General features: G+C 40.7%; 3 long non-coding RNA genes across 3 annotated transcripts in view; 2 read left to right on the top strand and 1 right to left on the bottom strand.

Annotated features, from left to right (window-relative positions):
• LOC134476062 (uncharacterized) overlaps positions 1-24,915 on the top strand; it is a 99,092-nt gene extending 74,177 nt beyond the window's left edge. The window contains exons 3-4 of the long non-coding RNA XR_010047507.1: positions 21,383-21,638; positions 24,635-24,915. This is a non-coding gene — a long non-coding RNA (uncharacterized LOC134476062). The remainder of the gene's footprint in view (positions 1-21,382; positions 21,639-24,634) is intronic.
• On the top strand, positions 184-13,829 carry LOC134475887 (uncharacterized). The gene is made up of 3 exons (XR_010047215.1): positions 184-281; positions 705-773; positions 13,692-13,829. It is a non-coding gene; the product is annotated as an uncharacterized LOC134475887 (long non-coding RNA).
• LOC134475886 (uncharacterized) lies at positions 12,803-16,788 on the bottom strand. Its single transcript, XR_010047214.1, has 3 exons — positions 16,694-16,788; positions 16,027-16,125; positions 12,803-14,061 (listed from the first exon to the last, which is right to left on the bottom strand). It is a non-coding gene; the product is annotated as an uncharacterized LOC134475886 (long non-coding RNA).
• Positions 24,916-27,332: the final 2,417 nt, after the last annotated feature.

The following is a 27,332-nucleotide window of genomic DNA, read 5'->3' as shown; positions in this document are numbered from 1 at the left end:
GACCAATCTGATTGTGTATTCTACAGCTCTGCTTTCTGGCATAGGAATGCACAAATACTCAGAGTTTTTATATTGTATTCTGACCCTCATACATCCTTTAATAAGCAAAAGATTTATCTTCAGGGACTTGGATTAAAAATATAGTTACATATTCAACAAGAATTCATCATGTCTCTATTTTACAGATCCCCAAGGTGAACCAATTTTGGGTGAACCATGTTTGCCTGGACAGTGTGGTGGTTTTTCATGTATCTCCATGACTTGTATTGAATTTTTCAGGGGTACGTAAATTAATGAAAGTGCTCATTTGCATCATTCATTCAATTCCTAAAAAGCAGGAGATAGGGAAGAGAAGAAAGGGAGAGCAAAAAGATTCTCTACAAGCCAGTCTTTCCAGCTGTTCTTTAACTAAAACCATAAAGAATGAAGTGAGGCTTAATTCAGACACTTCTTGCAGCATTGTGCTTATGCTTAGGACACTCTGGGGTTGTAAAGGTGCTGGTATTGTCCCTTTTAGAATTTAGTGCAATTCTATTAGGATCCAGTTTAACCTATCAAACAGCCACAAATCAGGAGCAATTTATCTTCCTAATCTAAGGTAGAAGGATTTTACACAGATTAAAAAGGGTTAAAGTTTCAAGGCAATTGCTAATAATCCTTTGTTGGGAAAAGTCCTCTTAATCTGATGTTTCCTCACATTCCAGTCATACCTCATGCTGGAGGAACTAGGAGATTTCCTGATCTCTTCTGTATGAATTAATGATTTGTTAAAGGTAAGAATGTTAACTTAGTTGATTACGCAAAACTGACTGATAAGGTAGCAGACAGGTTAATCTGCTACTTTTCTAACCTCTCCCAGAGAACTTGAACCAAAGCCTCCTAATCCATGGGTGTCTTGACTGAACTCCTCACACATGGCTAAGAATTTATGAAGGAAACAAGAATTTCGTTCCTGTGTTACCTTTGTTCCATCATTTCATTCTAGGGCAGTAGCCCTAATTTTTCATAACCTAATGCTTTCCTCAGTGACCAATGGAGATGTCACAATTGGGATATTTTGATCTCAGATAGAAAAAAAATGTGGGAAGATAGGCCCTATCTACACTGAAAAATAAGGTTTAGCACTATGGGCAAGGAGTTAAAACATTCTAGTTTTAACTCACACATCAACTATTATCAGGTGATATCAGGGAGATAAATTTCCAGGGTTCTTTTTTCCCTCATTTCCTGATTTCTTATAGGCACCTCCTGCAGGAACCCTGCAACTCCAGATTTAGAAGTGACCTTCAAGGGCATAGTCTTTCCTTTGCCTATAGGGAAATCTTTGCAGAAATCCAGATCTTTGGTCTGGAAGCTTATTTATATGCATTCTGAAGAAGGTGTTAATTCTCTGAGATAAGCCAATAGAGGAATTGCTTATATATGCATTTCATTTTGCATACATTTTGTTTCAGGAAATAAGAAAAAAAAAAGAAATTGGTGCATTGAAATGGTATCAATTGCATTCAAGTGTTACTTGGCATTTAAAAAATCAAAAGTTGTTCCTCGACAATAAAATAGCCCTGTAGGATGGCATATAACATGTCATCTGCAGTATGCAGTATGATTCTATCTTACATTAGAATTTTTAAAAAAATAATCAGTAGTAAGAAATAAGTATAACATTTAGATAATATATATCAAAGATAGGCATTCAAGGATGATTTATAGCTCTGATAAATGTTCAGGGCATTCCAAATGATCTAAACTTCTTCTCTGTTTAGGTTTTATTATATTCAAAACACACACATATGTGTCTGCTTTCTTCATTTATTAGGAAAAACATATATTTTTTAATTTAATTGAGTGAAATATTCATGGCAAGTGAATGCAGACTTGAACTGTGGGTTGAGTGGGAAAGTTTAAGGATTACCAACTAAAACATAGCATTAATAACAAGCATGAAAATACTTTAGCATTGCAGACCAGAGAAAGCTGAGTGGAATTTAAAAATAGTGACAATCCTATAAAAAGACCCTGATAATTATTTAGCATCATGTCTGAAAAACAGATATCAGTAAAAAAAAAATTATTGAACTTCTATGCATAAGCGAATATTGTACAGCATAACTGACAGTTAGAAAATGAGAATGATCAGATAATCTCTTTATTTAAGTCTTTTAAATCTGACTTCCTCCTAAATCCAGAGTGTGGAAGCATCCCTGTATCGGGCATCCTTGGAAGAAGTGTGGGTTAAGCCAAGCCCTAGTCCCCAGGCAAATGACATGCTAGGCCTCAGTCCTACCCAAAGGTGTCCTTAATGTCAAAGCAGAGAGGAAGTATCCAGCCAGAATTCACTCTTTTCCGGGATCTCAGATTGTGCTCCAGTGAAAACCGTCCGCAGAGTGCCTCATACTGTACAGTGCTAATTATCTAAGGTAAATAGAACTAAGTAGCATTTCATTACTTCATGATTATTAAGAAATGAATTCTCTCAACCCTAGGGCTCCTCAGAAATAGTCATTAGGCCTTGTAGATTAAATGTACGGAGACAGAACTGAAAGTCACTGTTCCAACAGTGCTCTGAGATGGTGGCAAGAGGAGGGTGCTCAGGCTGCAGGGCCAGAGGAAAGGCACTGTGTGGAGCGGGGAAAGGGGAGATCAGGGTCCAGGGAAGAGTGGCCAAGGGCAAGCAGGGAAGTTAAATGTAATGCTCAGGGCATGCATCTGTCAGCCAGCCTGGCTGAGTTTCAAAAGCCAGCTATGCAGCCTCCTGGTTATGGGGCATTAGGTGTGTACTTAACCTCTCTGATCCTCAGCTCTTCCCCTCCAAAGTTATGATAAAAATACTGCCTTCAGAGCACCGTCACAGGGAGTCAACGGCATAACGTGTGTGAATCACTTAACATAGTACCTGAGACAACTCAATAAACAGTTGTTGCTATGTCAGAATTGAATTATTATTGTTATTGTTATTAAGTGAGCTTTAAAAGCTGTCTTGTGATAAAATGCACTTATGCCCCAAAAGAGATCTATGCAATGAAGCCATTTGCTGGCATGAACGACAGCATTTATTTTATGAGCAAGTAATATTCATTAATTCATTCATTCAACCAATGTTTATTTCTTAATCACAATATTCTAGGCAGTGTTCCAGTCATTCAGGATACAAAAATAAATAAAGCAAGAGTTTTTGCCCTCAAGGAGCACCTGATCTACAGGGGAGATAGCCACACAAATAGATAACACAGTAAAATTCAGAAAATAAGATGCTATTGCAAGCTTTTAAGGGTGGGATGATAACTGGGAAGCAGCCAGATAACTGTGATGAATAGAAGTCACCCAGAGCACAAAGCGGAGAAAGAGTAATTCCATTAGTGACTTCAGCAAGATGATCTAGGCACGAGGTAGCATGGTGTGTAAAGTAAACTGTGAGGCAGGGAGAATGGGGAAGATGAGGCTGGAAAATGAGGGAGGAGCATTGTCCATGGCACCTCGGTGGCATGGGGAAAGAAGCCGCAGGCCAGCAGAGGGTGAAGGGGAAGAAACCGGTGTCAGCAACTGACGTAAACTTGAAAGCAATGGGATGAGATGAGATGCAAGCAGGGCACAGGTGACTTGGTGTGGCCTCAACAGGAGGAAGGACACTCATCAACCGGGAATGTAGAGAAAGAAGCAAGTAAAGATGGGTGTGGATGAAGATAAGTTTACAGATAGCAGAGAATGTCATACGTGCCACCTTGGTTCCACAAGGCTCCATTGTGCTGGTTTCTTTTCAGACATACGTGCGTTTTATCACAGGGATAGCTTTTTAAAGCTCATTCAGTAATATAGTTTTGTTATAAAACCGGCTGTTTATTGAGTTATCTCAGGTACTAAATGATTCTCACATTAGGATATTGAGTCCTTATGCCAATAATCTGAAGGTAATATCATCAATATTATTATAATTTAGGAAGGTTTCTATAATTTTGTTCTGCTGGAAGAGAGATCATTTACCAAGATGAGAGGGTGTGGGCATGGGCTGAACCTGAGCTTTAAGGAAGTAGTCAAAGACTGGAGAAGCAGCTCCAGAACTGAGTGGTTGAGTTCTTCAAGGTCCCAGAGGAAACTGAGCCAATGAATGTGTGAAGGTGTCAGTTGACATAACGGTGATTTTCCTATAACCATGTTCAGTTTTCTAGCTGCATGAGAAATAAGGACAGATGATGTATAGCATTGAAAGAATAGAAGTGCAAGAAATTGAGCATTTTTTAATTTGTTTTGTTCTGTTTTGGTACTGGGAATCAAACTTAGAACCTTGCCCTTGCCATGCAGGTCTTGTGCCACTGAGCTATATCCCTGTCTTGAAATTGAGTATGTTTATGAGAAAAGAATTGGGATCAGCATATAGGAGACCCAGGCAAGAGAAGACAGTGGAGACATCAAGAGCAGAGGCAGTGAAAGAACCAGCATCAGCCTAGGCAGAGTAGAATGGACTTGGAAGCACAGGAAGTCATGGGGTAGGATATCAGGGCTTAAATTCTCTGAAGCATAGCGATTCTGGGTTGTGGCCAAGTCTAGGTTGGCTCTTGGAGTGGTGGCTCTGGAGCAGAGGTGAAGTTCACTTTTACTTGTTGAAACAGGTGTAGGGCATGTGAGGGCAGATACCCAGCTGGTGGTTGTCTATGCATTTTAGACAGAAGGTAGGTTGGTAATGATAGTACTGATTCAAGTACCAGTCTTCACCAAATGACTGACACAGACCAGATCACAAGGGACAATGACAAAGGAAATAGAGGTGATGATGTAGGTTGAGTTTCAGGAAGAGTGGACTATCTCATATAAGAATGAGAAAGTACTTTTGCAATTAGAAAACTACTAGCCGTCATGATAGAGCTGAGACAATGGACACAGTTGTCCACACAATGAAGCACAATTGACTGCTTCACAAGGACACAAGGAGAGTGGACAAAGTAGCCAGAGTGGACAGTACAGGTATGGGAGGAAGACATAGTGGGGAGCTGGAATTCTCCAGCACAGCCTTGGTAAGGGTGATCTGAACACCAGAAGCTTCATCATCTCTTGGGATCATGTTAAAACTGCAGAATCTCATACCTCAACCCAGAACCCCTTAATGGAAATCAGCATTTTAACAAGATTGTTAATTAATATGTATGGTCAATTGCAATTCTAGAAGCACTATTCTAAAAATAGGGAGGATAATTAGATAAAAAGGGAAATGCTGGCTAAATTATTTCCAGTGATCCCAGCTCTTTCTCTGGATGCTCACATGAGACATTAACATTCTCCAAGGAATAATAAAATGGTACTCCCAATTCTGGGTGCAACAGCATCTTAAATGCATTTGCTTTAATTCCTTGAAGGTTTAGTGGACTTGTCTAGGATTCATTTATGCCAGGTAAGAGGGTGCTGAAAACCAAAGTTTTCTTACCTTGGTGAGGGGTGGGAATGGGTGGTAAAATGTAATTGCTTAAGTACATGGTGCTTAGAAATAGCAACGGTGGGGAATCCAAGAGACCAAGGAGCTGGGCCCCAGTTTTCTCCACCATTGTGTGTTCTAAGCATGGAAACGCATTTCCTCTTCATCCACTTCCTGCTGGCCAAAAAGCTAAGAGCAGTTGGTGCCAGGGAATGGGTAATTGTATAGCTTTTCCAGCATACTGCTCCAGATCCACATAACCACGCATGTCAAAGCCTACTTTCCTTTCCGAACATTCAGCAGTGACCAAAGGGGCTGGCGGAAGTGGGAAAAATACCGTGAAAAATCCTGGGCTGCACCTCAGAGACTCATAAATAATTACTAATGGGAAAGAAAACAGAGGAAAGAGAAAGAGCAAAGTAACAAGCAGGACAGGCAGAGTGCACTCAGGCCTGGGAGAGGGAAACAGGCAGGGAGTTTAGTGCCAGAAAACAAACAAAAAATCAACACACTGGGAACAGTGACCCAAAGATAGCAAAAGAAAGAGAGCTGATCTGGGAGCCTTTCTTTCCTCACATTCGATCTCTTGCTCACAACATGCTTCAGCGCCGTACTGAAGCCCAGAATGGGACTGTTAAATCATTCAGCATATGAGATTTGTCCTAAGCTAAATGGATCGCTTCTCCCTTGTAGGTTTTTGGATACCGGCTTATTTCAAAGGAGAGAATTGGAGGGTCCCTGCTAAATTATTGATGCGTGGGAGATTTTAACCCAGGCAGCAGAAATGACCGAATGGAGAAGTGTAGGCAGGTGCCATGTTGTAATCTGTCCCCCTCTTAAATTATGCAGCATCTGTATCACAATATATTGAATTTAAAACCTGAAGTATGACATTCCGTAAATAATTCACACGGGCTCTTTCATTAAGTGTGAGCTGAGGCTTGAGATAATGATACTTGATTTTCGTTAGTGCCTCATTTAAATACAGATGTGATAAAGGCAATTTCTTCAGCACTTCTCTAAGTAGGCATGCACGGCTGTGTAGAAAATGAACTGACACACACACACACACACAAACACATACCTATATATGAATAAAACCCTTGCTTTAAAAGTCCAAGATAAAAATAAATAATATATTCTTTTTTTAAAATGGAGTTACTTTAACCTTCTCTTCCTAATTTCTTTAAGTCACCTTGATAAAGAATGGTTATCTCACTTGGAATAGCATTTTCTTTTTTTAATGTCTTTTTTTTCAAGTCTTTTATGTCAAACAGAAAAAAAGAGTAAAATTTCAGAACACATCAATCAGGAGGCAACAATGGTACATACATTGTGCATTGTTATTCCTAAATCATTCACCCAGAGCACAAGACATCTGCATTCAGTTTTCCAAACAACACCGGCACACATCTTTCTCTTCAGTGAACTCAGAGAAATCAGTAGTATATCTGAACTACTTTTATAAACATATATATACATATATGTAGCACATATATTTATATACATATTTGTTTCAGCATCTCACACTAGTGAGACAATGCAATGTTTACACATGTGTGTCTGATTTATTTTAGTTATGAGTATGGTCTCAAGTTGCATCCATTTACCTATAAAAGTCTCCAGTTTATCCTTCTTTATCACTGAGTAGAATTCCATTGTATAACAATACTGTCTTTTAAATCTATTCTTTGATTGATGGGCATTTAGGTTGTTTCCAAGATATTGCTGTTATAAATTGTGCTTCTATAAACATGAGTGCACATATATTGCTGTGCTATGATGTTTTTAATTCTTCTGAGAAGGCATACAGAAGGCGAATAGCTGGGTCAAATGGAACTTCCAATCCTAGTTATCTAAGGAAATCCACTATGATTTCCACAGTTTTGCACCAGTCTGTGCTCACACTAACATTCAAGAAGGGATCCTTTTCCCATATAGCCCATTCAGCATTTGTTATTGGTTGATTTTTTGATAACCATTCTTTCTGGGGTGAGGTAGAATCTCAGAGTTGTTTTAATTTGCATCTTGAATGACCAGTGATGTTGAACATCTTTTCACATATTTATTTGCTGTTTGTATGTTCTCATCTGAGAAGTGTGTATTCATCTCAAATACTCATTTTTGGATTGGGCCCTTAAATCTGAGAGGACTGATTTTTTTGAGCTCTTTATATGTTCTTGATAGTAACGCTTTCTCTGAGGAACACCTGGTAAACATTTTCTTCCACATTGTGGGTTTTCTGTTCACTGTTGGTGGTGTCCCTTGCTATGCAGAAGCTTTTCAGTAGGGCCAGATCCCAGTTGTTGATTCCTTACTATAGTTCCTATGCAATCGGGGTTTTGTTCATAAAATCTTTGCCTACACCAATGTCTGCAAGAGTTTACTTTATCTTCCAACACATTGTTTCTGTCTTAATATGGAGATCTTAGATCTGTTATGATTTTAGCTTAGTGCATAGAGAAAGATATGGGTCCAGTTTTTCCAGCACCACTTATAAAAGAGGCTATCTTTCTCCAGTGAGTCTGTTTGGGCACCTTTGTCAAAGATAAGGTGGCTTAGCGTGTCTGGAGTTGTCTGAATCTTCTAATTTGTTCCACTGATCTTTGGGCTTTCATTTGTTTGTTTGCCAGTGCCATGCTATGTTTATCACAGTAGCTTTATAATATAATTTCAAGTCACATATTGTGATGCCCTCTGTCTTGTCTTTGCTGCTTTCTGTTTTGTCTTTGTTTCCCAGGATTGCCTTTTCTGGAACAGCATTTTCTTCCCACCAAACAGTCTGATCCCAAAGGACATGCCTGAGATTTTAGGGATTATTGTATAGTAACTGTCTATAAGGCATCTCCTCTAAGTTCTTCACTAGATCCTATTAGGAATCCACAACCCAGAGACAAATCTCTGTTCCCATATCACTTGTGATCTAGGTCTTAAAGCCAATTTCTCCACATTTAAGAAGTAAAATAACCTGTTAAAGAATCATGCTTGCAACATGTCAACCTATGCATATCATACGCATGGGGAGTGGCACTGTTAAGGCACAGGCCTTGTTTTATAGAAAGGACGGAACTGGAGGTTGACATGGCCATAAGTAAGTGAGCTTGGAAACTTGAGTGGAGGTTATATCCCTTCTCACTCCTTGCATTGCATTTACTATCAGATTGCTTTTTCCAGTGTCTTTGCTTCATGAGCTGATCCACCACCATGTGAACACTCTGCTTTTACAATTTTGTAGGACTCATATGAAATATAGTCTAGGGCTCTCAACACATTCTCAATGATATGTGTATTCCTTCTTCTCTCCCATCGCTCCTGTATATGTGTCATGTCAGAGGTGGTGAAAATATAATCAAAGCCAACTGATATAGTTACCAGTAAGATTTGTTAGGAAAAAGATAACTATTTCCTTTGTGAAGCCCCAAGATGAGCTATTTTTTATGGTTAGTATACTTGAAGACATGGTCAGTTTTACCTTGATACTGGTGAATTTATTAACTTACATTTATAGGTGGAAGATGACAGGGGTACAAAATGTTTGCATCTTAAGGTGAGAAGTAAATGCCTTTGATAATTAGTTCTTGTGTACAAGCCTATGAAATAGTTGGTGAAACAGTCAAAGCTTAGAAGCAGCAGTGTCCACTTATGGCTAGGGTAATTAGGGAAAGCTTATGAAAGAAAAGATTTTTGTTATGAATATCGAAATGAGGGCAGGTACCTATAAGTTAGCCATGGGAGAGGAAAGTTACAGGAAACCATGGGAAGGCAGGAAACAGCTGAGAACATAAAGCCAGAAGAGAGGCAACAGGGCTAGATGTACAGATGGGGCTTGATTTTCTGAGACCTTGAGTTCAGATGGGAGAGGGGAGAAATCAGAAGCTGGGGAGCCTTAGATGTGTGTGCAGTGGAGAACATCACTGAAGTGGCACATTCAGAAGATTATGCTAACATTGGTTGCAGAATTCATTGAAGGAGGGCGATAATGACCAAGGGAGTCTGTCGGGAGGCTGCTGCCACACACTTCAGATGTGAGTAAAAAGCACCCAAATTAGCACGGTGTCAGTGGAACCTTGCTTTTCCTATCTTCTTGTCCCTAAGTAAGTTTTCACTTTACTATAGTCCGGCTTCCATACTCAGCATGTGCCAAATAGAATTTACTTCTCTCCCAAATCAGCTGCCCCACATGTTTCACATTCCACTTATGACACCACTAATGATACCAAGCAAACTTGTCAGTCCAAGTCAAGGCTGATGAGTTTCTTTCCAGAGCTCTCGTTCATTCCGTCAATCTCACGCCTTGCATACACAACTACATAAAACTTTCCTAAAGCTAACCCATGATAACCACGCTAACCCTACCTTGTTTACCAAACATTTTTCAGTCACCTTCTAACTTGTTGCTTGACACCCAATCATAGCAAAATATAGTAGTTCAACAACTGAATATGGATGTCAAACTGTCGCGTTCAAATCTAGACTTCTTACCTCTTAGTTATGTCCATAGAAAAATGTTTTCATCTCTTTCTCCCTCCTTCTATTTATATGTAAAAAGTAGATCATAGTATGTAGTAATGTGTGTTTCCTAAGGGAGCTAGGGTGGTTAAATGGGCTAATATGTATACAGCACTTAGAATGGTATTTGATATTGTAGGTGCTATACAATACTTCCTGTTTTAATTAACATAAAAATGATCTACCGTCTCTATTGAAGAAGGATGTGACTTTGCCTATCTTCCAACACTCTGCAGGCCTGAACCCTATACTTATCTCAGGATGCCTATTATATTCTGCTTAATTTTCCCATCTCATCTCCATCCACACCCTGCTTCACCGTATTTTCTAAGGAGTGCAGACTTTTTTCTTTAAAGTTTCAGTTCAGTTCCTGTGACTGGGTGGTTAAATGATTTGGTGGCTAAATGAAGACTCGTACATAGCATGTACATTACAGCATCCAGAGCAAAGGAATGGTCAGAGGAATCTCCAACTTGATGACTTTGCTTTTATTTGCATGACTCTTATATGCAGCGCTGTAATGTGTAACAGAACATACAACTGTAGCACTGTATTATACAGCACAAATTATAGTACTATACAAGGTATACTGCACAAAAGAAGATATTGAAGCCATATGAATAAGATGTACAGAACTGTATAAAAAAGAAAAAAGATGGGTTGTAAGTCTGAATAGCACGTCTTGGTCATAAGCCTGTTGAGCAGGTGGGTCACTAAATGTGAATATTTATACTGAATAGTATGTAGCTGCCCAGATTCTCTACACTCAGTCATACTGTCCTTTTTAGAATAGTCTGTTCTCTTCAGAATAGTCTGTCTGTCTGCCATATCCCCATCTTCTGTCCTCAGAACTACTTACCTGCAATGCTAACTTGGCATCATTTCCCCTAGCCAGCTTCTCCCAGGCTAGGTTATACATCCTTCTGTCCATCTACCAAATAATTTTAGCACTATGTGAACTTCAGAACACTGAAATCATGTTTATGATTGTATTGCCAGACAAGACTGAAAACATGAGGGGATAGGCTGTGATTTAGTCATCCTTAAGCCACATAGAGAGAAGCATCATGCTAGATTTATAATAGGTGTCCTAGCCAGGCGTGGTGATGCATACCTATAATCCCAGCACTTGAGAGGCTCAGGCAGGAGGATCATCGTGAGTCAAGGCCAGCCTGGGCTATGTAGCAAGTTCAAGGCCAGTCTGAACTACATAGTGACACTCTGTCTCAACCAAACAAAACAAAACAAAACAAAACAACAACAAAAAATAGGTGTCATAAACATTCATTGAGATAAAATGAGTATGTTTAACAGACTTGGCAGTTACCTAAATGTAGAAGTAGCAAAAAGAGAAAAATTGAAGCTGATTCCAAGGTTCAAAGTTCATGTTGCCTCAAGGCATCAAGATCTTATTTATAGAAATAGGGAAATTATAAGGAGGAACTTCTTTGGCAGAAAAAAAAATCAGAAAATCCTAACAAGTTAATTTTTAACCAAACTAGGTAGATGTCAACAAGACATACAATTAGAAACATAAGATATATGGTATTAGAAAAAGCTCATGGTACACTTGAGAATATTGTGTTTGTCACATTTTCTAGCTTATGCTGTGTAACAACTAGCTCAGTAGCTTACAACAACATAAGCCTCCTGCTGCGCACATAGCAAGCGTCCCATGGAGTGGAGACGGCTCCACTGCTCTATTACTAGATATAGCAACATTTGGAACTTTGCCCTAATGATGAAAGAACACAACAAGAGGGGGTCACAGAGCCAACCACACAAGCACTTTGCTCAGCAAGGCCATCCATAGTGTCCACTCCTATCCTGGTAACCACAGCAAGTCACGTGGGTAGGCCTGAACTCAGTGGACTGAGGGAGAACATGAGGAAATGCAGGAAATGAAACACTGAATCAGAAACAACTGTAGTATTCTACATCCACATGGGATATATTTCCAGACTACGGGTGTAAGTCTGAAGCAAGACAGCACCAAACTATCCATATATTATATCATACTTTTTCCCTGTATTTACAACGTGACCATTTTGCAGTTTGAGGGAAAATATCAAAGCTAGAATAAATTGCTTTTTCCTTCACAATTTCACAGGAGACTAGTTCTTATGTAGATCTTAGCAACCTTAGGATGCTACCTACATATTTCCTCATTAAATCAAGAGCTTTCACTTCAAAAGAAGCCCTTACAGCTTCTCTTTGGCATATTTAAATTGCCACCATTATTGCTGCTATGCTTTGAGGCCATTATTAAATGAAAGAAGGGTTGCTTGAACACAAGCACTGTGAAACTAATGTAGTAACATGCCGGTCAGTTTGATAGCTGAGCTGGTACAAAGTAATTAACAAGCATGTAGCTTATACAGTGTGGACACACTGAATGAAGAGATGCTTCACATCTTGGGTAGGACAAGGTGAGAAGCCACACAATTTCATCATACTACTCAGAAGGCACGCAGTTTGAAACTTACACTTAATTTTGGAATTTTCCATTTAGTATTTCTGGTCTACAGGCTATCAAGAATAATTAAAGTTATAGAAAGCAAAGCCATAGAAAGTGGATAAAGTGGAACTACTGTGATGCCCTAATAGCTGGGGTTATGTATGTAGATCAGTTCATATGCTATTTCTAATGAGAGGGACAAAAAAAGAAAGGGAGGAAAGAACTAGCAGAACAGCAGTCAGGAAGATTATAAAGAGAACTATATGGAAGAAACAGAAAAGACGAAAAAGAGAAGTTTCACACGCAAGTTGTGATAATGGATTACAATGCAAATTAAAGAAGTGAGAGCAGTACTACAGACGCCAGTGAAAATCTGCGTGAATGTGAGGGGGAATGGAAGCGTTTAAGGGACAGGACCCATTAGTTATGTTGAGCTTATCTTTGTATGTATTTCTAGTCAAATTATACTTGGCTAAGTTTGGATTAAGATGAGTTTTATAGGAGGCTGTATAGAAAGAATTTGAACACCAAATCTTACAGTAGCTGACGTATGTAGACTAGAAGATAGGAGCCTATACAATATAGCATCCTTAACTCCCATCAGTATCAGAGGAATTCTCACAAAGGGTGCGGAGACCTCTCCCTGCTTTGGTCTAGAGAGAAAGATTGCCAACAGCGACTTGGGGGCTTTCAATGCTATTGGTGCAGTGGAATAAGAATCTTTGTGAGACAAATGAATTCTCAGTGCCACAAGTGTTTTCAAGCAAAATCTAAAAGACTACACTACATGTATGGCCTGTTGAAGCAGTTTCACCCACAGACCATCACTGTTTCTTCAAAATGCAAATTTTAGCTTTATAATCAAAATATAAAATATCCTGGCTAGCAACATCCACTCTTCCCTTCTGTAAGTCCTGTGTACAGCAGGTGCTTGGCACGGACTGAGTCTGGATTTTACCAGACTCATCAAGTTCTTACCAAGCACTCATGGTCTTGTCATTTGGCCACATCACTTGCCATATCCAGAGTATGTGGGCACATACACAGGTTTGTACAGGTGACAATCAAGTTGATGACAAGTACTGCTACCTTTCTAATGCCATGTAACAGGTAAATGACAGAGAAGGGTATGGGGCGCAAATGTCTACCTTGCTAGTGATTTATAGTTACTCTTTGAAAACAATAAAAGAAGATTCCACATACATTTGTGTAAAAGACACATCAATTTGCACAACTTGTACTCATTTGCTTTTAGAGTAATATCCAAGTCAAACTGATGCAGTGGAGGTGTTCTCATCACTGCTTTGTTTCACTTTAATCCAGGACTTCACTTCACTTTGAAATGCCACCAGAAATGACATGATGCAAAATCCACCCAAGTTCCACTTTCATCCTAAATGGCTGGTTGCCACTGGTATTGCCTTTAGAAACAAACGGAGATCTATGTGTCCTCTCCAAACGCAGAAGTTTGCAAATGTTTTGAAAGTTGGAGGCTAATCACTGCTGAGTCATAGAAAGTCTTCTTCTTTTTCCTGGTTCCATTTGAAAGAAAATCTTACTACAGCTGCATCCTTGGGGCCATGAAGATCCATGGTTTCCCTTGAATCATCAAGTTCTACACAGGAGTCGAGTTCAAGAGCTAAGAACCAGGTAGTTATGTGCCTCATGTGAGCAGCCCAGAGCAGGATTTTCCCTGGAAATAGGCCAAGATGAGTTATAAGGAGTGGAAACTAAGTAACTAAAGATGTAATAGACAAGAATAAAACATACCAATTTGGGACCCCTACTGCGTGTCAGAGACATTCTCTACATTATCATTTCCTAATTTACAAACTAGGGATGTTTCTCGACCTTAAATAGAAGTTAATGCTATTGGTTTATTTGTTTGCTTTTTAACTTACTTAAATCCACTCAACTAGGAAGTGGCAGAGCTGAGACTCAGACAAATATCCTTGGACAAAGAACTTGGTACCCATGAGTGGTAATTGTTTTAAACAAACCATTTCTTTATAGGTGAGACACCTTAAACAAAACAAACTCTTCTACAATAGTGCTATTTCGAATCATACTGGGGGAGGAATTTTGAGAAATAGGTTCTTTATATTACTTGTCTTTCTCTGTGCTGCTCACAACCATGATTGCAAACTATTGTTTTTCTTGATGCCTTAGTTAACTTGCTGAAAAACCAAAAGCAAAGACTGACACATGTGAGAGATCAACACAAGTCAGGAGCCGGTGGGTTCAACTAATCATGCCTCTTTCTCATGCTAAAAAAATGAGAAACGGCATTCATGGATTCACATGAGAGAGTTACACCAATTTCTGTGATGCCTGATAGCTTATTTATAAGCTATAAATAAGCTTAATAAGATAAATAAGAACTTAATAAGATAAATAAATAGCTTATTTATCACAAATATCTCCCTCCATGAGTGGGCCTCAAGGCTTTACCTCCTGGACATCACCCTATTGCCACAAATGTCCTGGGATTCTTGATAGTGGCATGGCATGTACTGCCAAGCACCTGTTTCTATCCTATGAACAGCAGCATGCCTGGTAAACAATTTCTCAGCTCTGTGTGTGTGTGTGTGTGTGTGTGTGTGTGTAAATGAGTATGGAGAATTGAAAATATAAAGGAGCTTCTATTTTGACAGGCTTTATTGAATAATATACTTGAAAAGTACAAAAATTATTAAGCTCAGATGTTGAATTTTCACAAACGGAAAGCCTGATTAATCAGATCAATAAACAGAACATTACCAGCCCTGTGAAGTTCCTATTGCATTTCCTTCCTGCCCACCAAGTACATCCAACAGAATTGCTTCAGAAAGTGGCAAGAAGAATGGGATAAGTGTGCTTCAAGTGACAGTGACTACTTTGAGGGTGATTAATGGCCATGTGTCTTTTACTGCAATACAATCTTTAATTTAGACATTCACTGTGTATTTTGATCATCCCTTGTATTGGCTCTCACTGGTGTGTAATAATAAATGTATCACAATTTTTTAGCCTTCCTGCTGCTGACGGATACTCAGATGTTCAGTGTGGAGTTATTTTGAATGTTCTACTGTGAACATTCTGGCATGCATCCCTTGATGCACACAGGTGTCTATTCTTTTGGCACAAAGTCTCAGGGGTGGCATTGCCAGGTCACAGGTTTCCAGGTGTTCTGCTCCAACGCATACTGCCAAACAGTTCCCCAAAAGCATGCTATCAGTTTACCTTCCTCTGTGCATGGCATATGAGCTGTGTTGACTCTCCCTGCTTGCCCACACTAGTTTTGGTGATTTTGATCTCAGCCATTCTGATGAGGGCACAGTGATAACCTGCTTTAGTTTTGATTTGTGAATGTTGGCTATTTGGATATCTTTTTCATTGCAGTGTCAGTTTAAGCCTTTTCTCATATTTTTACAGCTTCCTAAATCACTTTTTCCATTTTCACCTCTCTCTCCTTACTCTGTTATATTGTTTCTTCTTTCCATTAGATATCCAAGTATCCAACAAGTAAATAAGTATATTGCAGTATATTCAGTCCCCAAAACATTACCCAGTAATAAAAAAAAAACACCCCAAAATTGACTTCTGAATACTTACAGCATAAACAAAATGCAAACACATTATGCTAAACAAAAGAGGCCCCAGGCAAAATAATACACACCACATGATGGTATTTGTACGGCTTTCTCGAACAAGCAAAACCAAGGTAAAGCCATGGAACAACAATCAGTGGTTTTCTGGGTTTGGAGGACAGTCCTGCCTGCAAATGTGGGGCAAGAGGAAACATTTTAGGGCAGTGAAAATGTCCTGCCTGGATTTCAGTAGTGGTTAAATGAGTGTATACATTTGTTAGAACCTTTTGAACTACATACTTAAAGTGGGTAATTTAATTGTATTAAATTATACCTCAATAAAAACCATTTAAAAAACCCTTTTGCCAAACTTTGCCATGTGTAATCCATAAGACTTGTTCAAATTAGGGCTTTTCTTCTACCATAGGGATCACAGGGTGCCCAAAGACTACGTGTACACAGCCAGAGAGCCGTATCACCCTAGAAGGAAACCCAAACTTGCCAGCACCTTTTGAAAGAAAGTTTTGATTGAAGACATCACAAAGGCCTGGGTTTGGCTCTTTTGGCCACTTCATACCCCTCAAATGGTTTAGTTTCCGCTCCCTGAAGGCTGCCTGCCAGTCACCTGGTTAGGCAGCCAGCACACTTAACAAGCTGGCCCATCACCACGTTTAAAATACCCAAGCCGAATGCAGGCATTTCCAAATCTTGGACTGGGAAGAGAAACCTCCCCAGCTTCTTTTCCCATCATTTTACCTGGCAGGGGCCAAACAGCAGTCTTTTGTTTTTTTGACTCTCAAGGGAAACTTGACAGGGACCACGTTTCCGAAGGCTCCTCTCCTCTAGGGCACCAGAGCCCTGGTATTTTAATAGCCTCTCTCGGCTCCTCCCTGGGGAACACATTATGTGATCATTAGCGATGGGCAGACTTTGCTGGCTTTCCAGGTTTGAGTCTATGCCAGGAGTACCCAGTTGCTCCTTTTCTGACAACCCAAAAATCTCCCTCATTTTTCCCTTTTTCCTTATTTACTTTTGTTTTCTTTACTTCATTCCTTCTAATCTACATGGACATGCTGTTTGGCTCTTTCTCTACAGTAAGAATGGCGGGAAGAAGATGGAGAGGGAGCAGGACTTTCCTGCTGCAGCCTCTGTTCATGTGGCCTCTGCCAGACAGCACTGGAATCAGGCCCCAATTACGGGACCTGCCAGGAAAGAGTGACTAGACACGTGTGTGTGCCCACAGTTTGGGTGGGTGTCCCATCCATTTCCAGGTGAGCCCAAAACCAAGACTTTCCTTAGAAGGGCTTCCATTCCCATCAGCATGCCGGCACAAACAAGCCAACGGGCATAAGTGACAGAAAGTATGTAAACATCACCCAGCGATGGACTGAACAGCCAAGGCCATTGGAAGACTGAAGAGGGGGCTTTATAATTTTATTTTTTAAAAAATGTATGCCATCTTTTGCAGCAGTGGATATCAAACCCAGGGTCTCACAAATGGCAAGTAAACACTCCACCACTGAGCTACATACCCAGCCAACGGTGCTTTCAACACCTGTGATGCAGGTGTGGATAGTCTTTATGGGTAGAGAAACAACTTTCTTCTCTGGAATAAGCAATAAAGCATCGAAATCACTACATCTAAACCTACACACTTCTGTCTAAATTTTTCTCTCTGAAATATTGAAGGGCAGATATTTATTCCATAAATTATTTTGGCAGTTGCTGGGCTGAATGAAGGACTGAATTTACAAATGAAGGATTACCTTTAATTCAAATCCTGACCACAAGGTTGGAAATCAAAGTCTGAGTTTGTAAACTGGACCAGCCAACCAGGGACTCAGGTCATGGGGACAGTGAGGACGTGTAGTTTCAAGCCCTTCCCATCTTGCATTAGAAGAATCCCAGAATACAACATGTCCTGTGACCTTGTAGAAAGCTGGGAATGTCCAGGTCAGAGGCAGCAGCTGGCCTAGGAGGGCTGCCAGAATTTCTGGGACACTGATGCATTCAGAATAGGAGAAAAGGGAACATTGGAGGGGGTGCCTGGCAGGGGCGGGGGGAAGGGGTGGAGAGCAGAGGGAGCCCTGCACTGATAAATTCAGAGTTGTGCATTTTAATCAGTTTGAAAACACCCATGAGTCATTTATGCTAATAATGTGTTTTCTCTTTAGCACATTTCCCCTAGTTTGTCTGAAACTATACTGTGTTTGCTATGAATAATCTCACCCAGTTACAACATAAAATTTGTTTTTCTGACCCAAAAGCAGCTACTTGCTTTTGGACGTGATTCTCCCAATGTGTAGGTAAATCACGGAGACACAGGGAGAGCCTTTCTCATGCTTTCTGAGGATGCGCTTAACTAGCTCTTATGGAATTTTTCTGAAAGACACAGGCAGTTTCCTATGTGTCTTGTTAATTTTCTTGGTTCTCTGTAAGCAACACTTTCAATTTTCTCAGTGCCTTTGTTAATCATGATGATCGCTATCTGTAGACCATTTCAAGTCCAAGGGAAAAAAAAGAATGTGGTATGAATTAGGAATATTATAACTTATGACTGCTGTCATTTTAGAATTACCTTGATTGTTATGTGAAAGGTGACTTTATACACTGTAAACTAACAGAAGGTAGAATGTACCTGAAACAAATAATAATATAGAAAATACACATAACATCTTAAGAAAAATAAAGAGATCTTATCTCAGACGAATCAATTAGTAGTGACTGCTGGCAGCAACACCGTGCTAAGAAAGGATATGAGGCTTAGCAGGAAGAGGGCTGGGAGTGGATTAGTTATGTCTGCCATGACAGTGCCTTTGTGGTGAGTGGGGTAAGTGATGGGCAGTGAAATGTCACACAGACATCGTATATACGCAATAGCAAAATGTTCACGCAAACAACTAATGTCAAATAAAATTCTGTGGTAACTAATTAAATGGAGTAGAGATCTGGACATTTTATTTCAGCATGTAACAGGATGAAACCACATTTCAGGCTATGCCTAGCCTGTAGAGTTCTTGGTTATATGATTCTATTTTTTGCCCTGACAAAGAAGAGAAAGATTTGAAGACTATTACCTAACTTAAGGGATGAACAATGGAAAACTTACAATTTTACTTCAGAAATTCCAATTATCTTTGACATATGCATATTCAAAATGCTACCTAGGGCCTGATCCCTTCACTTCTGTGTTTTCTGTTTATTTATTCTAAGTGATTGAGCCTCAGAGAAAGATGTGCAAATGGGGGAAATGATGCTGCCAATCTTTATAACTGTTGATTTGTTTTTCCCATTTACCTAAAAGCTAGGTGAAGAATTAAGCAAAGAGATTTTTGGTCTGAACTGGAACCAGAGAGAAATGATATCCCCCTTTGGCCACGAATAATCTCCTGAATGCATGAAAAAGAAAAAGACAGATGGACAAATCTTAAATCTTTCATAAATGTCATTCTTGATGCTCTCCAAAATCTACTATTTTTCTAGGGTTAAACAGGAACTTTTCCTTCATATAAGAACTTCAGTTTTGTTAGCCATGGAGGACACAGGTTGCCCTTCAAGCTAAAGCAAGAATTATTAGTTTACATGAGATCAAAAATAATATGCTGTATATAAACATTCATAGCAGGTGCTTGAAAAGTGCAGCTGTATGTAACTTTGCTAACTAATGAACATTTTATGAGTCAGCTGAATAATAAATCCTTTTAATTCTTAAAGGCTGAGAATAAGAATTTATGTTTGTCCCTCGTGGGTTCGCAAGTCAACCTGGGCAACCTTGCTTCAGATTGAGAGCTGATGAGGCCTGATCTAGGCTTAGGATTGGGTTGAAATCTGCTCCATCTGTCACATTTTGAGGACTCAGACAGATGAGCATCTTTCTGTGTTGTGTTTTTCTCATTGTGGTCACAGAAGTAGGGATGGGGTGAGAGAAATAACTTAGTCTCTACCATCTATGGATATAGAAAAATTAACTCCATTTTTTGGTGGATAATGTATTAAATACTATGAACTTACACTTCAGAAACAATAAGGGCACAGGAACTGAGAAAATATAACCTATTACCAAAAATATTATGAAGTTCTATTGTCAGATTCAATGACTCACATTTTTGTCCCAGCCAGCTACTTGGGAGGCTAACGTAGAAAGATTACTAGCTTGAGTCCGGCCTGGGCAGCTTAGAAAGACCCTGTTCATAATTTTAAAAATGAACAAGTGTAGGGATGTAGCTTAGTGGGAAGGCCCTGGATTCAACCAGAGAGAGAAAGAGAGAGAGAGAGAGAGAGAGAGAGAGAGAGAGAGAGAGAGAAAGAGAAAGAGAGAGAGAGAGAGGAAAACACTGAATAGGAAAACAATGAATAAAGTAATAATAATAACAATAATAATAAGGTATCAAACCAGGGTGATCAGAGTTTGAATCTTGTCACTATACCTTTCTGATCATGTGACTTACCATCAAGTACTTGCAATACTAAAACTGGAAAACATTCACCAGTAAGACTGTAGATTCCTACCCCTATACTCTGCCATGAATGGGAATCAGTTTTTTTTTACCTGAACGCTTTGCCCCTTGAGCTTTGTCTGTTTGTTGTATTTCAAAATTCAGCTTCCTCAAAGACATCCTCTAATTTACATGGCTTTTAGTCATGCATATATTGCATATATTAGTAAGAGCATATATTTTTGCAGTGGTACTGCAAGTTAGTTGGGGCCAAGGCAGGTATCCCCATGTCCGATGGGAAGTTGTACACAGCTGGTTATTTACCAAAGAGTTATGTTTTAAGACCAAAAGGGCTCTTGGGCTGAGAAGTCCTTTTCTAGAAAGGATGACATTTCCCAGTCTCTCCTGAATCTGGGTTGGGCTGTGTGAGTACATTTCCCCAGATTTTGAGTAGAGATGGTATATATCACTTGCAAATGAAGCGTTCTTAACCTTTTGTCTTTTATACCATCTACCTTCCCATTTGGAGCTGAATAGTGAGGACTCCAAAGCCCTAGAAGAGAGAGCAGAGCTGCAGATGGGAAGAGTGTGGATCACTGAGTGGTTACATGGAGTTTCCTATAAATAACATTTAAAAATTAACCTCTGGGGATCACTAACAAGACTGCTCATCTCCTGAAAGAAGCCCACAGTATGGGAGTCCTTGGGATTAGGATATGGAATGAAGCAAATTCTAAAAGGTTGATCAACTGAGCAAGGATTCAGCTGAAGAGGTCTGATGGGCTTTCCTGGGAGGGCCTCAATGGTGAACTGGCCCAGAAGGTGGAACTCAGTGGGGGAGCTGTAGCTGCGTTTGTGAAGTCTGAGCTCCAAAACACAAACAGCTGTGCACATTTCCCAAGATCTTCCATTCAACGCAGGGGTGTGCAGAGCTCCCCTATGGGTCCTGGCTCCCTTGGTCATGGTCAGAAATATCTTTCTTAAGAACTGTACTTCTCTCTTTCCTTAGGGGCTCCACTTCCTTGGATCAACCAGCTTTCACCAAACCGAGCTGCCATTGGCTCCTTATGGAAGGCGAGTTTCTAGCGGCCCCATGAACAGCTAGCATGAGTACCGCCTTGCCTGCCCAAGGTTCCTGATGATGGAGAGAAGCATGGAGCCGTCTCATCATTTAACCATGCTGTGTCCTATTTTCAAGCAGCAGGTGGTGACAGTAGCCTGGCCCATAGTCTTCTGTGGTCAAGCCCATCTTGACCACAAGCCAAGTAAGGATGAGGAGGAAGAGTGCTCACCCCTCTGCTTGATCTCTGTCTCTATCCATCTCTTGGTCTCTTTCCCTCCCTTTCTCCCATGTGTTCTCTCTCTCTCTCTCTCTCTCTCTCTCTCTCTCTCTCTGTCTCTCTCTCTCCTGACACAAAGCCAGTTATCCAATTTCACGGCCCTCCAGTTGGCAGAGGACCCATGCAGTTGAACTGGCTCCACGCTCTGACACTTTCTCTGCCCCACAACCCTTTCTGCTTCCCTGGATAAAGGAGGCTCAAGTCTCCTCTCCCTGGATCTGTGCTTCCCCCTCTCATTGCAGCTTCTGCCTCGGCCCTACACACCCCAGCCCTCTTCTCTCCTCTCCCAGGCATCCTTTTACGCTGAGGGATCTATACACCTTTTGGCCCTCAAGAGTCTGCTGGCTCAGTAGCTCCCAGCCATGAAAGCAAAGGCAGAGACTCCCTTTTGGAGCTCCTTGTTCATGGCCATAATCAAGAATCTCCAAAACATCCACAGTGGGCTGGGGCTGTTCAGCGGTTGGAAACAAAGGCTTTATTCTGAATCCTCTCTTCTCCAGGACTGATAACCAGTCTGTCATTGCAAGTCGGAAGGGTGGGGGTGGCGGGGCATTGAGGAGAGGGGAGGAGGTACACAGCAGAAAGCTTATTAACCTTTCCAAGAGGCTTGTGATTCAAGCTTGTGGAGCTTAACATTTTTTTTCTCTCCCAATTATTTTAATGATGCTGCAGAAAGTCCTAACTTCTGTGCTGAGACTGGGCCACTGCAGCGGTCTGGACTGATCACATGGTCACATTCCGACCCAGGCTGGGTCACCCCATAAGAAAAATCAGCTTGGGAAAACCACTCCTCCTGTCTCTCTCTCTCTCTCTCTCTCTCTCTCTCTCTCTCTCTCTCTTTCTCTCTCTCAGAAAAAAAGGCTCCTTTTTTAAAGAGCTTTGAAGCTTAGGTCTTAGATGTGAGCATTGCTTCAGATTTTATTAGTTATTTTTTATCCTCGTTTGCCAATCCCCTCAGAAAAGTTTATGTTCTCTCCGAATGGCAATTATTTGGCTCTAATTCAAACCATTTTGTGTCATTTAGATCCAGGCATATTGCTTGATCTCAGTAATACAGGAATGTACCTAATATTGTTGTTGATTAAGAAGCTGTAGTCATGTAAGCTAGTTCATAAATCATGGTGTTTTTCTTTCTCAGTTTTAATGTATTCTTCATTTCATTTTGAGAAAGAAAATTAAGCCTATAACACAGCCTCAAAAGCCAACTACTGTAGTTTGTACTTTGAACCCAGTTACAAAAGCAAACATTCCTTCCTATGAGGTTTAAGATCAAGATATGTTGATTTAGGAGGCTAAGATTTAGCAGGAGGTGATACAGACACAGGAGGAAGATGCAGGAGGACACAGGCGGGGGGCACAGAAGAGAAGGGTACTTCTCAGCTTCTGGTGTCAATTTCATACCTCTTTGCCTGGAGGTGTGACTCAGCTTTCCATAATCCACCACAAGTGTCACTATAGCTATGACAACAAGACAGAGAGAGACCACCCTTCTGCAAGGCCAGGCTCCCTTTCCTTTTAAAAAGAAAAACTGGTATTAAGACAAACTCAAGAAATACTCATTTGTGTAATGATTGCCACTTACACATGCATTTACTTTTTAATCTTTTATTGATAGATCATCTACACATTTTTCAAGTATACAATTGTATGCTTTTCCCAAATCAAACATACCTTGGTGGCAGACTCCCAGGTTATACAACTGAATATTACTTATACCCCTAACGTCTCTGTTAATGCCTCTTGCAGTCGGGCTCCCCCAGGATAACCACTGTCCTAACTTACAGTAGTGCAAAGCAATGCAGTCCGCTTTGCAATGGTTTACCTGTTTTAATCTATTTTTGACAGTATAAATGGCATCACAGAATGTACTCTTTTGGTCTTCCCTCTTTCACTCAATATTAGAGACATTTATCCTTGTTTTGGGCTGTGATTTTAGATTGCCCATTCCTTCCGCTGCTACTATTTCCCTATACAAAATCTGTTCAGTTGTTAATAGGCATGAGGATAATTTCCCGTTTGGCTACTGTGAATGTGCTGTGATTAACATTTTGTCTTTGGGTGAACATCTATGCTGTGTGACTAGTTTTAGAAGAAGCTGCCAAATCCTTTTCAAAAGTGGCCATGACCAATCTGCACCTCCTCTAGCGATAGTATTTGAGAGCTCCAGTTACTCCATATCCTTATGAGTGCTTGATATTTCCAGTGTTTTACTTTTGTTCCTCTGAATGCATGTAACAAAATTGTATTATGATTTTACGTGGGTGGGCCTTCACTTTTGGGCTTCAGTTAATTTCTAATCATCCCCTGACTTAATAAGAGCCAACCTGACCACGACGTCCTCCCTCTCCAAAGCCTCCAGCTTTACTGTGCTCCCAGCACATCTGCTCTACCCGCCTTCCCTTTGGCTGAGTTCTTGTTGAGATGATTTGGGGAACCATCCCATTTATATTGATTAACCACGGGGTAGTGGCATCTGCTGTTTTTCTTGTGTGATTCTGTTTTCCCAAGATTCTAAGTCCTCCCGGGACAAAGTCTAGCTCAGCGGGTTCTATCTGCACAGCAAGCCTGCTGATCTCAATCGAGACGGACCTGAGCTATGTCCTGGGTGGGATGCACTTTGCACTTCCCACCCAGTCACTCAGATGTCTAGTAGCTTTAGCTAGATGCTCAGTGTTCATTACAACCACTCAAGGACTTTCAATAGGGTGGAAAGTTGAATGGTAGAGTAGGAAAAAAGTTTATAACGTTAGAGCTGGATTTAAATATACTTGACTGGTTATTTTATTTTATTGGCGCTGGGAGTCTAACTCAGGACCTTGTACTTGCCAGGCAGTCCCATATGCTGCTGATCTGTCTCCCCAGACCTGTCCTTTATACTCTTGAAAAGTTACTTTGTGACCGAGTTTCCCTTTTTCTTGTAGGGGAAGAAGAGGACAAAGTTTTCAGAAAGTTTCAACGTAGAAACAGCAAAGTGTCTGCTACATCATAGGCACTGGAACGATGACTCTCCAGCTCTTCACCTCAAACGCTCAGTTTTGTAAGAGGTGAAAATAGAGAATGGTCCATAGACTTCTAGGTTGCTCTGGCCATAACCAATCTTGCCAGCCTCTCTGAAATCAAGCAGTATCCTACCTACATTAGGTGACAACTTTAGAATTAGACTTAAAACTTTTAAAAATTCTTTTTTGGAAATAAAATTAAGGAGAATGTCTCGTCTGAAGTCTGGTTAGGGCCCTTGGGGACCACACCTACTCTGAGACACACCTAGTTAATCGCTCCATGTGTAATCTCTTGTTTTCGCTTTGCTTAGCCCAGTGTAATGAGGAGGAGATTCCGAAAGGACAGCTGATACAAGTGGCATCCGTCTCTGCTATGAACTGTGCTTTTAAAATTCACACATCCCTGCAGTGAAACCAGCTCTTGGGAACATCAGTGAGGGAGGGGAGTTGTGATGATGGCTTTCTTGCTGGAGCCTTGAGATTTGGGGCCACCTTTGTCAATGGCCAGGCAAACCTGAGTGTCAGGTGCTGACTCTCCCCTTTCAAAGGACTCGGGGCTTGCAAGGGTGGCCATTATTTTTCTTGTTCTTGAACACTACTGTGCAGTGCCAGTGTAGACTGTTGTGTCTAAAGCCAATTTGGCGGGTTGTTAGTTTGTTTTGTCTGATAGCGCTACACTGGAGGCAGGCTTGCAAAAACATTCCAGCTGGCTCCATTTCTGATCTGAGAACATCAGAATGGTTCTCCGGCTTTTAGTTTCTTAGTGGTCAAGGTCCCAGTAGACTTCTTTTTCTCTTTTCTTTCAATTTCCAGCCAATTCCAGCGGAGCCACATTATAAAGCAACTCAGTGTATGCTATACACTTTTTCATATCCTACATCAAACCATGGAACAGAGGTCTTGTGTTTTAACCTGATCCACTGACTTATTTATAGAGTGATGCCCATATGGGTGCTTACTGTCCACCTCCACCGCAGGTAGGGGAGGAGTGAATGAAAATGTGAGAGTGGGGAGCACAGCTAGTGCCTTTGATGACCTCTCTCAGCTCACTCATTTAATCAAGAAGAAAAGGAGTTGTTACCTCCACTTTAGAGAGGAGAAGGCACAGGCGCAGGAAGGTTTAGTGCCTTGTTCAAAGTCACACAGCTCTGTGCAGCGTTGAGATCAGGACATTTAGCTTTGTATGACTGTTGTTCCTTTTTTTCCTTTTTCTTCAAGTTTCTTTCCCATAGAATCCATGTGACATTTCTTTTCTTTCCTCTCACCATGCATGCATGTGATCTGGACACAAATCTTTTGATACTAGCATTAGACATGACTACAGAGGCTGACTCAAGTCCTGTTGAGTGCAGGAATTCCCTCTACAAGGCCGTGAAAACTTATTGAACCTCTAGTTACTTACAAAATGATTAGCTCATTTCTTCACAGGTCAGCTGATGAGCATTTTAGATGGCTCTTCCACTTATATAGAAAAATATCTATATTTTGGTACTTCCAGCCAGTGGTACACTGGAGTAGGTTCATACCTGCAAGCCAACTTGCAGGATGGCTATGTGCCTCTCTTTCTAGGCCCACGCTGAGCGATTTGGTAGTATGGCATCAGGTATGGTGGGCATGTTTATACCACAGGGATTGCCCAGAACTAGAGTTCAGTGCTTCCTCCATCACCACCCTGCCCCTCACTACACAGAGAACAGGTTGCTAAATACTAATAAGAGCAGCACTGAGCCCACACTTCAGCAGTATTGCTGCCCTTGGGTTACATGCAGAGAAAGACTGAAGTCTTCCCAGCAGCTCCTTAGCGATTTCAGAACATCTCTTTTATCCACCCTGTCTTGCTATGATAGCTTCAGAGGGACCAGAGTTTGAGTCTCAGGGTTAGTATTTGCATTACTTTGAAACCATGAACAAATTATTTAATTATGATGCAAAGCATTAATTTCCCTATGTGAAAAATAGAGAAGATAAAAACACCTTACCTCTGGTACAATAGAGATAAAATATACTACCTGGTTTGCCGAAAGAGCTCCACTAAATTGAACTATTATTATAATAATCATCATTACTGATCCTAATGCCCAAGTACTTGAGAGTTACCCAAAACTTCTAGCAAACGAGTTCTGGTCCTGGAATAAGGAACCCAAATAAAAGATTCTGTTACACAGAACTTCATGCCCACACCATGTGCAAAAGACTGAGAAGAGATAGTTCGGAGCATAGAAATAGCCAGGATCTACCCACAGCAAGGTGCGGTCACCTGCCTAAGGTCTGAAGGCATAAAAAAAGGGAGTCACAGACTAGGAATAGCTGCCCCAAGGTAGATGAAGCCCAGGAACAGGAAGTTACCCACTGCCAGGCATGAGGCTCAGCAGACAGTGTAGAAGTGGGTACTGTGATCCCTCCATCTCCTCCTGTCCTCCAGTTTTCTACCAGAGGCCACCAGGAACCTGGGTGGGATGACTCCATTCGTAGATAAGCACCTCAAAGACACAGCAAGGTAGAGCAAAGAGGAGAAGGAACAGGGAAGCTTGGGGAGGAGTGGAAGCAAGGATAATAATCAACCACATCTGAATTTTCAACCTTTTATTATGCACAACATATAAAAATGAAATGGTCAAGA

Source organism: Cavia porcellus, unplaced genomic scaffold, assembly GCF_034190915.1.
Source record: "Cavia porcellus strain 051 isolate PalLab524CR breed Dunkin Hartley unplaced genomic scaffold, mCavPor4.1 scaffold_5, whole genome shotgun sequence".
Taxonomy (NCBI): domain Eukaryota; kingdom Metazoa; phylum Chordata; class Mammalia; order Rodentia; family Caviidae; genus Cavia; species Cavia porcellus.
This window is presented reverse-complemented; position numbering and strand designations above follow the sequence as displayed.